Raw genomic sequence first — 14892 nt, forward strand, 5'->3', positions numbered from 1 at the left:
GAAATAGATATATCTCCTGACACACCTGGTGTGCGTAAGCCACCTCTGCCATGTATCCCATAATTGCTGGCGTCACCTGGTTCTGCCTTAGCTCCAGTGTGTGAGAGAGAGAGAGAGATAGAGAGAGAGAGAGAGAGAGAGAGAGAGAGAGAGAGAGAGATAAAAGCAAACAATAGAAAGCCATGATGTGATATAGACATCCTGTTCTCTTTAAGGCTTTACTTTGTGGGCATGTCCGCATCCAGATGAAACTAAAAAGTCAACATGAGTGTTCTTGGGTGTGTATCTGTCTAAAAATTCACAACAGTGCCAACAATTCTAGTTATGTGAAATGCAAAATTATATGGCACATTTTGTTACAACAGGTTATGCTGATGTTGATTGTTTTTGGATTGTAGAGAGTATGTGTAGTTTATGTTGCCTTAACATATACCAACATACATAAAATAATCTACACTTAAACACAAAATAAAATGTCATAGTAATTCTACATTGAGAGTTGAGGTCCCCAGTCTGCGGTGTGCCAGCAATTCCACAGTCTCCTGTAAAGTAATGGAACAATTTTTAATTTATAACAAACTAATACATTCTGAGACAAAAACAATAGACATTTTTTTCATTCGGAAAATAACTGGGGAAGTGATTCATTCTGGTAACATGTCACACTGCTCTGGGCTTTACTTTTATGGAAATACAACACACATGTGTGAAATATTGTATTACGCAACACAATCAATTATTATTACAATGACGCACTATTAATCCAACTACAAAACGTAGGTTGCCAAATGTCGGAAGATTAACCTGTGTGCCAGACTTAACTTAGAAATGTGCATGTACAGAATCAATTGTGTTTAGTATTTTGGAAGACTATACTTTGGGATTTGCCGTTATAGTATTGGAAAAAAGCCCCATGGAGACTTAGATTACTGTAATGCTGTTTAGAACTATTGTTCTGAGAGTGATATGATTGAGAAAAACTAAGCTTCCATTTCCATGGAAACCTTCTGGTATTTATACCCATTTGCCAACCGACCACTCCCAGTGAGCTGTTCCTGGTGAGCTGTTTCGAACTATTGGTCTGGGAGTGAGTTTACAGTAATTCTGTGGGAAAAGCTAAACTTCTATCTCCATGGAAAACTACTGGTCTTTATTCCCACTAGCCAACCCACAGGCGGACCGGTGAGCTGACTAGGGGTACCTCTACATTCCACAGGTCAGGTTGCTGACCTGCAAAACACATTTAACCCCCAGAACCTTCTCTTCAGAAAAGAGAGCGTCATGAGTCTCAAGTGGCGGTGTTTTGTCGAGCTGTCCATGGCAAAAAGCTTTTCGCTCATTGGTGTGAACCGAGGACATGTCCCTGCATGCCATGTAGGCAGCTGTTGATTGGGCGAAGGTTGTCAGGAGAGTCACTTTTCAGGTGAGCTGAGTCAGCATGCTTTTCTGTTTGAATAGGCCCCCAATAAGCCTGCAGGCTCTGGAACGCACCCGATCCGGTCCCGGCGGAGCTCCGGCCCAGGTGGCTCTGGCTCTGGGCCCTACCAGTAAATCCTGTCTGGTGCCACTCCGTCCCAGAGACAAGGAGCTTAAAGAAGGGAGGATGTGTTTCAAATGCAGGAGGAGGAACTAGATCAACACAAAGGGATTTTCTGAGAGAGGTCACCTCTAACAAGATCAGCGCCTGCCTGAACTTGGTTGAACCAAAACAAAAACCCACAAAAAACAACAACATCTCACAACCATTCCCATTTCCAATAAAGTACACTCCTAATTTCCTCACAATAAACTGAGCTGTTTGTCTCAAGCCTGCTTAACATATGGCCAAGACAAGTATCCTCAGAAGGGTGATAAAGTTAATAAATATTTGCCTGGTCAAGAGCTGTCAGTGTCTCACAATTAGTTCCCAGTCTTGGGCAGGCACAAAGAGGCCTAACAAAGAGACATTGTCCACTTTTGGCTACTGAGAGGCTACAGAGAAGGCAGAACAATGACATGACCTCAGAGAGGCCACTAACAGCATGGGCCTCTCTGAGGTCCTCTCTGGGCAAACACACACACACACACACATACACATTTATAAACATATCCATACACACAGTCACACATACACAGACATACACACAAGCATAATACAGCAGCAGCAGCAATAACAACAACAACAACTTACTTTTTGCAACTGATCAGAATCTGAATCTGACCACAAATATTTCCATGAGCTTTATCTGAACCAATGTATTATTTGTCTTAGACTTTACAGTAATTTGATTTGCCTCAGGGAATACATTTGCATCTGGTTAGTGTATATCTTTGCATGACGTCACATACAGTTCCTGGTATACAGTCTGAAAATTATTTACTCTGTGAAAAACCAGCTTGGTCTGTTTTAGATAGTGATCACTGTATGTGTTCAATTTAAATAACTCAATTGGCAGATGACATGGAAATAGCGTTTGGCATTGCTATTCCTCTCCAGTTCTGGGGAAGTGGATGAAGGAATGCCTTTGTGCATAGAGGGTACAGATTGGCTCATGTTGCTTTGGGGTGCCTTGGCCATCTTCTAAAGACTTCAAGACTGCTGTGGAAAATTCCAAAGTGGGGGGACATGTGGGGGAGGGGGGTGTTTAGGGGTGCTTAAACGGGGGGTTGGGGGCAGGGCTCAAATTAACTTTTTTTCTCAGTGTCCCGAATTCTACTTGGCACTGTCCCGGAATTCAAGTTCTTGTTTTTTTCCCATTGTACATAATAAACAGCATAATAATCAGTAACTTGCATCACTTAATTAACTCGTTCTGGTCCACCATGTCAGATCTGAACAATTTATTAAACACCATTTTATTAACATTAATCATCTGCTGTTTCACACAACACTCATTTTCAGAGATTGCGCTTTTGGCTCTTTTTTGAGGTTGCACTAGACGTTCTCATTGTCCATCGATCGTTTTGACTGACAGGGTTGTAAAACATTACGTCAATAATCTATTTTCACGTGTCTTTAATTTCAATGTCAGTTTGGTGTGATGTCATGGCCACAGATCTCAGTGAAAACAATTAACGTGGGAAATTACCACGAAGCTGTCAGATAGGCTACTCTCCTGCCGTGCTCTCACCCTCTTGTGCACACTCAAATGCGTTCCCAATTAAATAAAGTAGCAAAACGGAGTTAGATCTGCTGCAACTATCCCGATGTAACAAGCTGTTTTGACATTGTAAACGTTCTCTAAGAAGAGTGTAAAGCAGTTTGCAGTTGCCACAACGTCGTCTATTGATGGAAAACATAGCGAGCGGTCTATGATAACCTACTGTAAATGCTCGGCAGGCCAGATTAAAGTGCGTGGCGGGCCGGATCTATGATAAACTAATAAATGCTCGGCGGGCCGGATTAAAGTGCGTGGCGGGCCGCGGTTTGGACACCCCTAGCCTTAGAACTGCCACAGCGAAATGTCAAATGCAAACTTAAATAACTGTTATCATTGTTATAGGCTACCTTGCAACACTATCGTTTTGTCAAATCGCAGTTGCAGTAGGCTATTTAGCTCAGCATGATATTGTGACGTTTGTCTGTCACTGACAGAAAACACGCAGCGTTTTAGTCAGAGAGGACTGTCATCTCGTCTGTCATGAAAACAAATGCCATTTGTTTTTTGTTTGCTAGTTAGGTAAGTTAACCTCTATATCGGAAAGTGACCCATTAGGCCTACCGCCGTCACTTAATATTCATTTAACCAATTAAATGGCGGATTCCTAAGGAAACGCAAGCACCCAGCCCATTTGGGTATCTTACTATATTTGTACCAAAAATAACATTGTAGCCTACCATGATTTGAAGAGCAGTAGCCTAAACAGTGTTGTAAGGCTGCGTGTAGGCTACAAAACCACTTATTTACAGATCAGCTGGCTGACGCTGCTTTTGCCAGCTGTCCGTTACGCCAGGTCAAATGTTGTATCATTTTATCCAGACGAGAAAGATACGTTTAGATTCCCATGTGAACAGTTTAAGAAAAAAGTACCTATTTTGAAATTTGCTTTGCCATTTTTTCTACTGTCCCAGACATCATTCTATTGTGTCCCGGAAGCATTTTTTATGGTCCCCGGGACGTCGGGACATCGTTAATTTCGAGCCCTGGTTGGGGGTTAGCCACCGGACATCACATTATTGAACGCAAACAGGAAAACTACTGTGGACATGAGTGTTGTCCATCTGTGTGAAGGCAAAATATGGGGGACATACCTGTCAACATGCTTTTGTGGTGAGTGCAGCCATGCAAAAGTCCCACACCAAACAAATTATGAAATAGCAAACATGTGTTATTTCACAGATTGATTTACACAGTCCCTTGTTCATTTATTACAGAACATACAGAATTAACTCATTCACTCATGCATGATTTCATTCATTCGTATTCATTCATTCATCTATAACATTGTTGCATAACAGTGGTTACAAAACCACATGTACATCTCATGTCAGTGCACAAAAGGCATGTAATACTAAGCATGGTCTGTGGTGATTTCATTCAGGCTAGTGGCTGTTTGAAGCACAAAAGGTGCCCCCAATGAAAGGTTTTCTGGTTTGAGGTCAATATTCCAATACAGCTCACAAGTGACATTGGGAGAGCACTTTCACATGCACCGTATTTAGCAAACACATCTATCAGTCAGTGAGTTGGAACGCAAGGTTGTTGACTGTATAGAAATGGCATACATGGCGGCAAAATGAGGTCATCACATGGCTAGGGGTGTCAACAATATATGCTGTGCATTTAGAGTTAAGCACGTGCAGACACTGATTAGTGGATTGTACACTCTATTCCCTACCTTTTTTATATACATTTTTACTACTTATAGGAAAAGGAGTGTTAGGGAAAATCAGTTAAGAAATAAATCGAAACAATGTAAATGTAAAACAAAAACAAATGCAAATGCATGCTAACTAAGCTACCACAATGAGGCACGGTGTGGCAAGTTTATTTTTATCTGTGCACATCCCACCTATCTTTAGACTAGATGCAGGACAAAGTATGCTGTAAGGTAAAACAAAAGAGAATGTCTGCACACCCAAGTAGCTCCCAAAATATAATTAAAAGAAAAAGAAAAATCAACATTTGGACCTGACCCTGTTGGCTTGAAACGTTCCTTTTTCTTTTGATTAAATTTTTAGAGCCCTTTTGTTTTAAGTTTAAGTTTATTCATGTAGGCCTAACACAGTTCATAACTCAATGTGCTTTACATAAATACAAGCAAAAAGTTAAGAAAGCAAAATATGTAGAATTAAATAGTTAAAAGATCATACATTGTGCATTAGATAAAAAAAAACTATTAAATAAATTGCTAATGTAAACATTATGTTTTTGCCTATGGCACCACAGCAACCATTGTTTAAAGGTAAAGAGTTATTGATAATACTGGATGCAAATAAACGAGGACAGCAATAATGAAACAGGGTTTTGCAGGTTTCTCTGAATCTGCTTATGGAACTGCAGTGTTATTTCCCCTATTTGGCCCAGTTCCTCCAGAATGCAGAGTTTACACAGACACACACTGTCTGTGCTCAGCATATGTGCAGTTAGAAACCTTTGCCCTGGTTTAGTGTGGAACGTAACACCACTCTGGAGATCTTCAAAACAGGAAAAGAGCAAAGCCCCCCCCCCCCCCCCCCCCAAGTTCTCAGCTCATTGCAGAGGAGTAAGGGTAGGATAGGTTGAGGTCAGTGTGAACCCAAATGTACCACCCCCCCACACCCCCCAAACTGTATGTACCTCTACAGGGGATTCAGGTGGGATCTATCCAGCTGTTTACAATCATAATTCTGTCAGTGTGAGAGACTTCAGAAGGGATTGCTGCAGAGGTCTTCCCTGAAACTCTCTCTTTTCAGTGTGACTCACTTCTCACAATTGGACAGCTGACAATTTACAGACAGCATCCATATAAACCTCTCTCAGGTTGTTAGGGCCATAGCTTTATATTAGCCATTAACCCTTGTAGAGCACAGGCCCTCTGCATTTGTGTCAATCCTGAGCTGTTCACTATCGCAGTTTACAGTGTATCAAAGCATGACAAGAAGGCATTTTCACTTTAGCATATGCACTATGTAATCACATCACATGAACTGCAGCGGTGTTGAGGTTTTTCTCCTTGACCCTCCTGCTATAATCTTACATTAGGTAAGGACTGTGATAAACACACAGGGCAGTAGGTGAGTGCGTGCCCAAAGTTTTACAGCTGGGTGTGGTTTGGGTCACAGGGTTCAGTGATGACTCCAAGCTGCTTCTGTGTGCATTATCTTTCTGCATACCTCCCTACCTACATCACACTTTGAAGTCTTCCTCCCTCCACCTCCTATCGTCAACAGTGAATCATGTCAGGTTGGGGCAAATCACTGAGAAATAAGGACTGTAACAACAGGCATGCAAACAAAACAATCATGGTGGTGTGATCTGGTGAACATCTGAACTGGCTCTTTTAACCCTTCTGATCCTGACCTTTGACCCATGATGTCAGCACTTCTCACCTGCGCAGAGTGTGTGCACCTAAAGAGGCAGCCCCGTGCAGAGAGTGTGAAAGCTTCTTAGCAGAGCCGAGGGCTTACAAGGGCAGCCGGTAGACGAGGGCATCCGGTAGACGAACTGGCTCTTTTAAAGTTGATACGATGCTGATAACATGTGCATACTGCATATTTCACACACACTGGGACCTTCATTAACCCCACCCACCAACACACACACACACACACATAGATACAAAGACAAGCAAACACACAAACACAGACACACACACATTCTCTTGGTCAGCTTTGTCCTCGTGTAACAGCCTTTTTCCCAAGATGAAGACAAAATATCAACCTGTGTGTCATGTTGCAGAAATTAGGCACAGAAAATACTGGCATGGATCCCAAATATGTCAATCAGAAGTTGGTGATGTTGTTAGTCTAGCAGTCTGGGAAGGTACAACTGGGATCAACAGGTTCAGGAGTTCTGTGTCAATCATTTAGGCAACTTCTGTTTGTGACGTCTAAAGTATGTGAGACTTTTAACCTGCAAAGAACAAAGCAAAAGCTTTTGTTACTATACCTTAAACAAAGTGTAACCATACCTTAAACAAAAGTGCTGCTTTGCACTTTAGAGGCAATTCTGCAACACACTTGCTCCTGCACACTACACACTATTTCATATATAAAACACTTTGTTCATAAATGATATCTCATGGGTACCATTGTGACAACACATCTCTTCAAAACACAAAACACATTGGGTGATTGAAAACACACACCTGAAAATACTTACTTACAAAACTGAATACCAATCAGCCAGCCACAAATAGGCCTCAGTTGAGCCATTTTGAGAACTTTGCAAGCATGGAGGCAGGGAGAGCAAGAGGTAGAGGAAGACAAAGAGAGAGACGAGTAGGAGGTGGTCGAAGAGGCTATGCACAGAACAATATCTCAGATATTAGAGAAACTTTGGTGGATCATGTGATAAATCATGGCCTGACAATGAGGGAAGCTGGGCAGTGAGTCCACCACATCTAAGCCTGTTTTACAATAGTGTATTTTTGGTTTATTTTTGGTTTATTTTTGCGTTACTGCATTTACTGTACTGTACTATAGTACTGTGATGTACAGTATTAAGTTGATGTCATTTGTAACCTTTCAGTACTTTCATTTTTGTTTTTTTTCAAAAACCTTTGTTGAAAAAAAAAAAGAAAAACTGCAGTGTTGCATTGAGCTTCACAGAATGCTAACTGATAAACTGAATAAAAGCAGCATTAAAGACTGCAGTGTTTTATATAAAGTACACTTGTGTGTTGCTGCTAATCTGAAAGTGTATTCATATGATGCAAGTGTGTATCATTTTGTCATCAAAGTGACATTTTGACAAAGGATTGTTAGGTTTTGATAGCAGAGTTTCAATTCATAGATGTGAATGGTTTATATCCCAGTGTTGTGTCTTGTGTGCTTGTGTGTAAAGTTTTGACACAATGAGCCGAAGTTTTGCAAAAAGTGTTTAAGCAATGGCCAAAAACTGTAATGCCTTTAGCGTGCCCAATCTGCACCATAGAACTGGCTTGAACAGATGACCTGGCGGGTTAGGAGATTAAATACAACCTAAAACTAAAAAGCAGACCGGGCCTCTATTTGAGACTGGCCTTTTTTTATCCAAACTTGTAGCCACACCAGGCGTGTAGAGACAGGCGTTTATTTGGGACTCGGCTTTTATTATGACCGCCGCGCAAGCGAAGTGGCTTAGTCAGAGTTTTTTTTCTTTCAGATTTTTTTTTCCAGTAATTTTGTGTCAATGATTGAAACTTGGTGGGCATGTAGCCCCACAAGGATGACACGGAACCATTGATTTCGTTTCGACCCTGGGAGAGCCATTGACAAAGGCCTACAGGCCCAGCACAGGACTGCATGGTTATGTGTGCTGTTGCGGCTCAGGGTGGGTCCTTTCTGCTCCCAAGCACCTTTGTAATGCACTCACCTTACCCCCTGAAAGTCAGGGGGCTGAGCAAACACCAACTCTGTCTACATATGGCAGTACTTTATAACAATGTTTTGAATGATGACAATCTTTTTAGAGTGATTTTAAAGTGTAAAAACTGAACTGAAAATTAATTTAGTAAAACTTAGTTTCCTTTGTTGCACATTGTTGCTTGTAGGTAACAAACCTCCATGAAAATGACCACTGACAGTATCTGGCTTGTTTTGTCAGTGCAAATTATTCTTTTTATGTTGTTATTTAATGAGTACTTTCATAAAATGTGATTGTTAAAATCAGAAATTTTTTAAATGGATTTAATATTTCAAATGAAATACATTTTTCTAGCTATTACCGCTATTTCATTTATTACCCTATTTCAGTTGAAGACTCTGCCAATTGTTGCCAAATGTTGACATGTTATGGTGGTACAAGTGCTGGCATGGCATGCAATGCCATTGGAAAGAGGAAAACAAACGGTATTATCAGTTGCCACTCACCACAGTCCATGTTGCCAAGCACTACAGATACCTTTTACAAAAGTAAAAACAATCTGTTTCTCATAGACATAATGAGAGCTCAGAGCTAAACAATAACATGTTATGCTGATGTACTGTACAAACTTTCAAGTTTAGTCATGTATAGACAAGAGACAGCTTACTTTCAACTTTTCACCTAAAGCATATGTTTGTTTGTGTGCATTGGTGTGTGTATGTGTATGTATATATGTCAACTTCTCCCCAATGTGTGTGTGTTCTGTATGTATGCTCAGTGACGGCAACTGTTCAAAGGCCTTTCTATTTTTCTTTTGCTTTGGTCAGCAACCCAGTCCTCCAAACCGGCTGACCTCCAGCTGATCCCTGTCTTCCTCCCCATATCTTTACACAATTCCACGAAGTAATCCAGTTGCTTTATAGTGGCATATAAAAGATATTGTGGTACCAAGGAAAGCATTGCATGACGCTCTCATACCCAATAAATTCCAAAGACACACAGAAAGTGCAAGAATTCCTTTCTTACTATAAGCCTGTGTTCTTTGTTGCAGTACAGGCAGGCCATGCCCTAATACTCCAGACGTAATCTGAGACACCCAGACTCACGCTCACACACAAACACGCACACAATCTGTCTGTTTACAAGGGCTGGAACAGGCCGTTCCTTTTAGGGACGTGGCTTGGGGCCCAATCCATTGTAGCCAAGTGCAGGCCTCTAGGATGGCGGGGCAAAGGCGTGTTTTGTTGTGCTGTGCTGTGCTGTGCTGTTGCTGTCTCATAACCTGTTCTCAACCATCCCCACGCCTGCTCTCTCTCTCTCTCTCTCTCTCTCTCTCTCTCTCTCCTCTGCCTTTTTCCCCAGCAGCCCCTGTGCTTTCTCAGCTGCTGTCCCAGGCCAGCCATGGATGTTTTCACAGAAACAAGTCCCGCTTGTGTTGCGCACGTCCGCACGTGGCCCTTGCAGGATCCCCGCCATGGTTCCTGCATGTGGACCGAGAAGGAAGAGAGGATCTAAACACTCACAAAGCCTCCCTGTTCTTTTAGCCAATCAGCATGTTCTCTTTACTTGATTGGATAACAGGACACCCTAGGCAGCCGAAGGCACTTCATTTGTTTAAAGAAGCCATAAGGATCCAATGTAGATTAAACAGATCTTATTTCAATGTCTCTTGCTCTCTCTCTCTCTCTCTTCTCTCTCTATCTATTTTTTTCTTTCTGGTCTTTGCGTGTCTACAAGTGTAATTGAATTTCTAGCACAGCCGTGAGAGCCCTAAGATGTGGGACGCCAGCAGGCATTTTGTAGTTTTTTCCTCTTTATTTTCTCCTCCAAATTGATTGCGCTCAAATGCTCGATCTGGCTCAATCTGTTTTCAGCAATCACTGTCCTCTTCTGCGTATTTCTTCTCTTTTTTTCCCTATTTCACTTTATTCTCAGAATAAAGCCGAGAGCTGATCATCAGGGCCCGTCAGCTTTATGTGTAGGGGAATGCAGGCATGACCTCGATTGGTTACATAACCACGCACACCCCTTCCCCCTTCTTCTTCGGCACAACACACACATTGTCTGGGCTTACCCTGGCTGCCATGGCAACGCGGCACCCATGTCTCCGCCTAACCCCCCCCCCCCCCACCTTCCTCTTCAGCTTAGTAGTATTTCCTCACGCCCAGCTCCCCACTCCTTGATCTCTAAGTCTCTCCCCTCTCCCGTTTTTCACACCCTTTCACTTTGTGCTCCACATTTACAAATATTGTTTCAGATTCTAGAGGAGCGAGTTTGGTGTCTGCATGCTTCCATGCTATTGTTTAGATGGATGTCACGCCATGCATGCAGGCTGAGACTCTGCAGCAGCCATATCCGTAGCAGTTGCTGTAGAGAGAGGGGGAATTTGCTTGGGTGCGGGGGCACGTTCCTTGCAGCACTGGCGATGCGTGTGATGTGCACATGACTTGGCCAGACCAGGCTCCTCCGCCGTGACTAACGTGCCAAGAGGAGATCTCTGGCTCTGGCTCCGCTTCTCAGACGCGAGGAGAAGAGGATGAGGAGGACAGAGAGGAAGGGAACATGGCTCCTAATGACTGTCACATGGTACCCGCTCTGCTAATCACCGGCTCCGTAATGTACAGCCACCATGTACCCATTACAACGGAGAGGGGGGTGGAGGGGGTGGGTGTCTGTCCAGGCTGAGCTGTGTTACTGCTTCTTTCCAGCAACATATGGCACAGCTCTCCGCTCCCCGGCTCAGGCAGTCTGTCTCCTGCACCCGTCCGTGGATTCTCCAAAGCAGTCCAGAGGGCAGGGAGGCAGGGAGAGAGAGAGAGAGAGAGTGAAGGAGGGAGGGAGGATGAGGTAGCAGAAGTGGGTCAGTGGCTGAGATTTGAATCTTAATGAGGGGAATGATCGACCATAAAACTCACCTCTCCTTCACCGTAAGGCAGTTACAAGGGCAGGGAAGCCCATCTTGAGGAAGGCTCTTGCTGTACGTGAACAGGTACTGGATAATAGTGGTGGTGTGGGGGCGATGGGGGTGGTGATGGAGGGCCTCAGGCCGTTCACACATCATTGAGCATATGCCTTGGCCGTGTGTAAATTACAGTACTAACAGGGCCATTACGTAATGGCCAGCGAGTACTAGGAGAAGAGCCCAGGCATTGACCCTGGCTGCACGCGCATTTGAGTGCTGCGGTTTGTGCTTGCGTGAAGAAGGGATGGAGACGCGGATGGGGAGAGGAGAAGTGGGGAGCGGACACAGTGAGGGAGGAGGGAGGGGGAGGTTATATAAGGTGAAACAAGCCGGATCCGGTTTGAGGGAGTTCTCATGAATGAAATGATCAGTGGTGCCACTGGCGTGTGAATTCACATCTTTAAGCCTGCATCTCCCCCCTCCTCTTTTTTTCTTTATTTCGCTCTCCTTCCCTCGCTCCCCCATCCACCCTCTTTTTAAAGTCTTCCTTTCTCTACTCTAAATAATGTGCTGCTTTGCTGCATGATGCGACGTGTTGGTGAAGTGTTGGCAGTCGACATTTTCACAAGTTCTCCCACAGACAAGCCTCTCTGTCTCTGTCAAATTTGATCTCATCAGGCCGCTTTCCTCCCTTCTTTATTCCAGCCTGTGGCTCACGTGCCGCACCGCCACCCACACATTTAAATAAACATGTACAGGGAATTTTCCAGTCATCTTCCAGACGGGCCTGTGTTTCCCCAATCAACATGGCCGCTTTAAGCAGCCATTGGTTTGTTTTGTTTGTTTTTTGGTTAGTGGTGCATTGCTTGGGCTTGCCTTCTCTGAAACTACAAATCCCTCGCCTTTATTTTTTTTTATGTGTGCGCGGCCACCAAGACTTAAGTGGCCTACAGCTGTCTGGTGCTTTTGTTGTGTTAGAGGCAGTTAATCCACATGTGGTCCTGTTTGCGGGACACTGTGTGTCTCTTCTGAGTGCTTTGCTTTGGATGCATCTCTCTCTTCACTTGGATGCTGTTTATTTGGACAGCCTGTGAGTTGCACGCACTGCTATCACTGTTCTTCCAACCTAGCTACACAACCTCAACAAGTGTAAACAAAGACCTGTTTACCTAAACTCATAACACCAGGGCCTTTTTCGTTTCAGGCAGGGGGCCATATGTGCTGAGTTAGGGTGGAAGGCTAATTTTAGGCTAATAGGCTGCTGGTACAGGTTGGCTAAGAGGGCAGCTGCTCACGCAAGACCAGCACTGTTTGCCCAGAGTATCAGTCTTGCCCTGTTGTGCCGTTCCCCTGTCCACACATTCCACCGGTGACCCCCCTACACCTAAGCTGCACGTGGAAGTATGCTATTTACAGCAACAAGAGAAAAGTTCAGCAAGTACCCCTGACCCTGATATTGTTCAGCAGTTTTCATGTCTCATTTAGCCTGTGCTATTTGTGAATGACAATATGATGTTTTGAATGCAGGAGCAGAGATGGAAATAGTAGCACATTAATGTATCTGAACAAGTGTTAATACGCAACAAGTATCTGAACAACAGAATTTTGTAAACTCATTTTCATTTATGCCTTGAAATAATCTATGTAATCCTAGAATAATCTGTTATTGCAAAGCCACCGGGACTTTAATGCGGCTATTCTGCAAAACAGTTCTTTTTCAATAGTTAAAGTAAACAGAGAAGTCCTCAAATATTTGACTGAGTGGTCAGCCTCTTTTCTGTAATCGAGTACTTGAACCCAATGGCAGGTAGGACAACCCTGGCCCAAGGCTGGGTACAGAGGTTGCACTTGTTTTTCTGATGACTGGCAAAAATCCTGCTAGTTCACTGAAAGGATATCCTGTGAATAGCACAGCCCGTGGCATAGCACCAGCACAAGGCAGAGATGTTCCTCCCCACTTCAGACTTGGGAAATATGGGTGAAAGGTACAAAAACAAAACCAGCTGGAAACTTTTCTCCCCTCCCCTAAGGAACTAACTGAGCAGGTCATGGAACATGACAAATTGCTCTGTAATAGCTTTGTGTGTGTAGAGAGAGAGAGATAAAAGTATTTAATATTTGCAACTAACTCATCAAAGAGGATTTGAAGACAAATGAAAGCTTACGCCTTTAGCATGATGTGATGTTAGTATTAAACGAACAGACAACAAATGCAACATTTAGGGCTGTCCATTCCAAGAACATTACGCAAGCCTTAAAATAACACTGACGAAAACAGACCACATTTAAGTGGAGCTTTTCTTTGTACTGTACAAAAATCAATATGTGCTATGAGGTCTTAATGCATAGTGGTTTAACCTCTCAAACCACCAAATATGCATTCACAGATATATCCATTGGATTTTTTTGGGGGAAATGGAGACATGCACTGCATAGTACGCTCTCTCTCAGCAGGCAGCTAAATGTTTCCCATGAGTGTACTGTATTTCTCCTGTGAATAAGAGACCACAATGTTCTCTGAGAGGATAGTCTTAACACCCCATCTGTCTGCTTAGTTGTACACTGACCGTCCTTAGTCTGATAACGTAGAGCCGGGAACTAGATTAGTACCAGATCAATGATACTTCAGCAAGATGACCTACATTAGAGTGGCCCGTGATGAGCATTTAATGCTGTGTACGCAGATGTGACGTTATTTACAGTTTGATAACTATTTGTCAGAGGTAATCAGTGTTTTAATGAATTATTAAAGTATTTTGCATATTAACCTGTTGAGGAGTGAATTCTTTAAGACAATGCCGTTCCCCAGAGAGTGAATTATTTTCCTGGCTCCTTCTAGAATCCTACGCAAACGTTCTATAGTATCAGTGTTCTTAAAATGAGTCATGTTATAGAACCTTTTCCGTAAATGTTCTAATCACATATTTGTGATCGTACTCCCAGGGGCCGAGCTGCATCTGATCACATATTTGTGACCGTACTCCTCAACAGGTTAATTGGATATACAAAATGCTAAAAGTGTTTTCTTGATGAAGATAACGAAAAGGTCACTAAGTTGATTGTTAGTCTATGAACCATGACCATGAGATGAGAGATGCTAAAACGCGATAATCGTGCCTTTTTTATCACCTCATTAAGATAACAGAACGTAACACAGAATCACATGCTAACTGTTAGATAATGTATCTGTGGCTGTTGAAGAAAATATCTCTGTAGGCCCAGTCACACAGATAAATATTCCCAATTATCAGCAAGATAACACTAATCCTCCATCAGTGTTTTTTTTTTTTTTGCACCTTTTAGATTACGGATACTCGTACTACTAGCTTGTTAAAGTGACCCGCCTATTGGCCTTCCATATAATAACAAAGTATTCTGTGTTCTCCAAATTCTTATGTCTGAGCACGTGAAAATGTTGCCAGTGTTTGAACTCGCTGTTCTCGGCCAACAAGTACCTTAATCTAATTCAGTCTCGTGACATTCACCCAACAATGAGCCAGCCACAGCAGTGGTCAGTGTTGG

The 14892-nt window shown here is 42.9% G+C and overlaps 1 long non-coding RNA gene across 1 annotated transcript; it reads left to right on the plus strand.

Annotated features, from left to right (window-relative positions):
- The first annotated feature begins 3602 nt into the window (after positions 1-3602).
- On the plus strand, positions 3603-10096 carry LOC121724933. The gene is made up of 3 exons (XR_006035337.1): positions 3603-3659; positions 4052-4250; positions 9834-10096. It is a non-coding gene; the product is annotated as an uncharacterized LOC121724933 (long non-coding RNA).
- The last annotated feature ends 4796 nt before the right edge of the window (positions 10097-14892 follow it).

Source organism: Alosa sapidissima, chromosome 12 (genome assembly GCF_018492685.1).
Source record: "Alosa sapidissima isolate fAloSap1 chromosome 12, fAloSap1.pri, whole genome shotgun sequence".
Lineage (NCBI taxonomy): Eukaryota > Metazoa > Chordata > Actinopteri > Clupeiformes > Clupeidae > Alosa > Alosa sapidissima.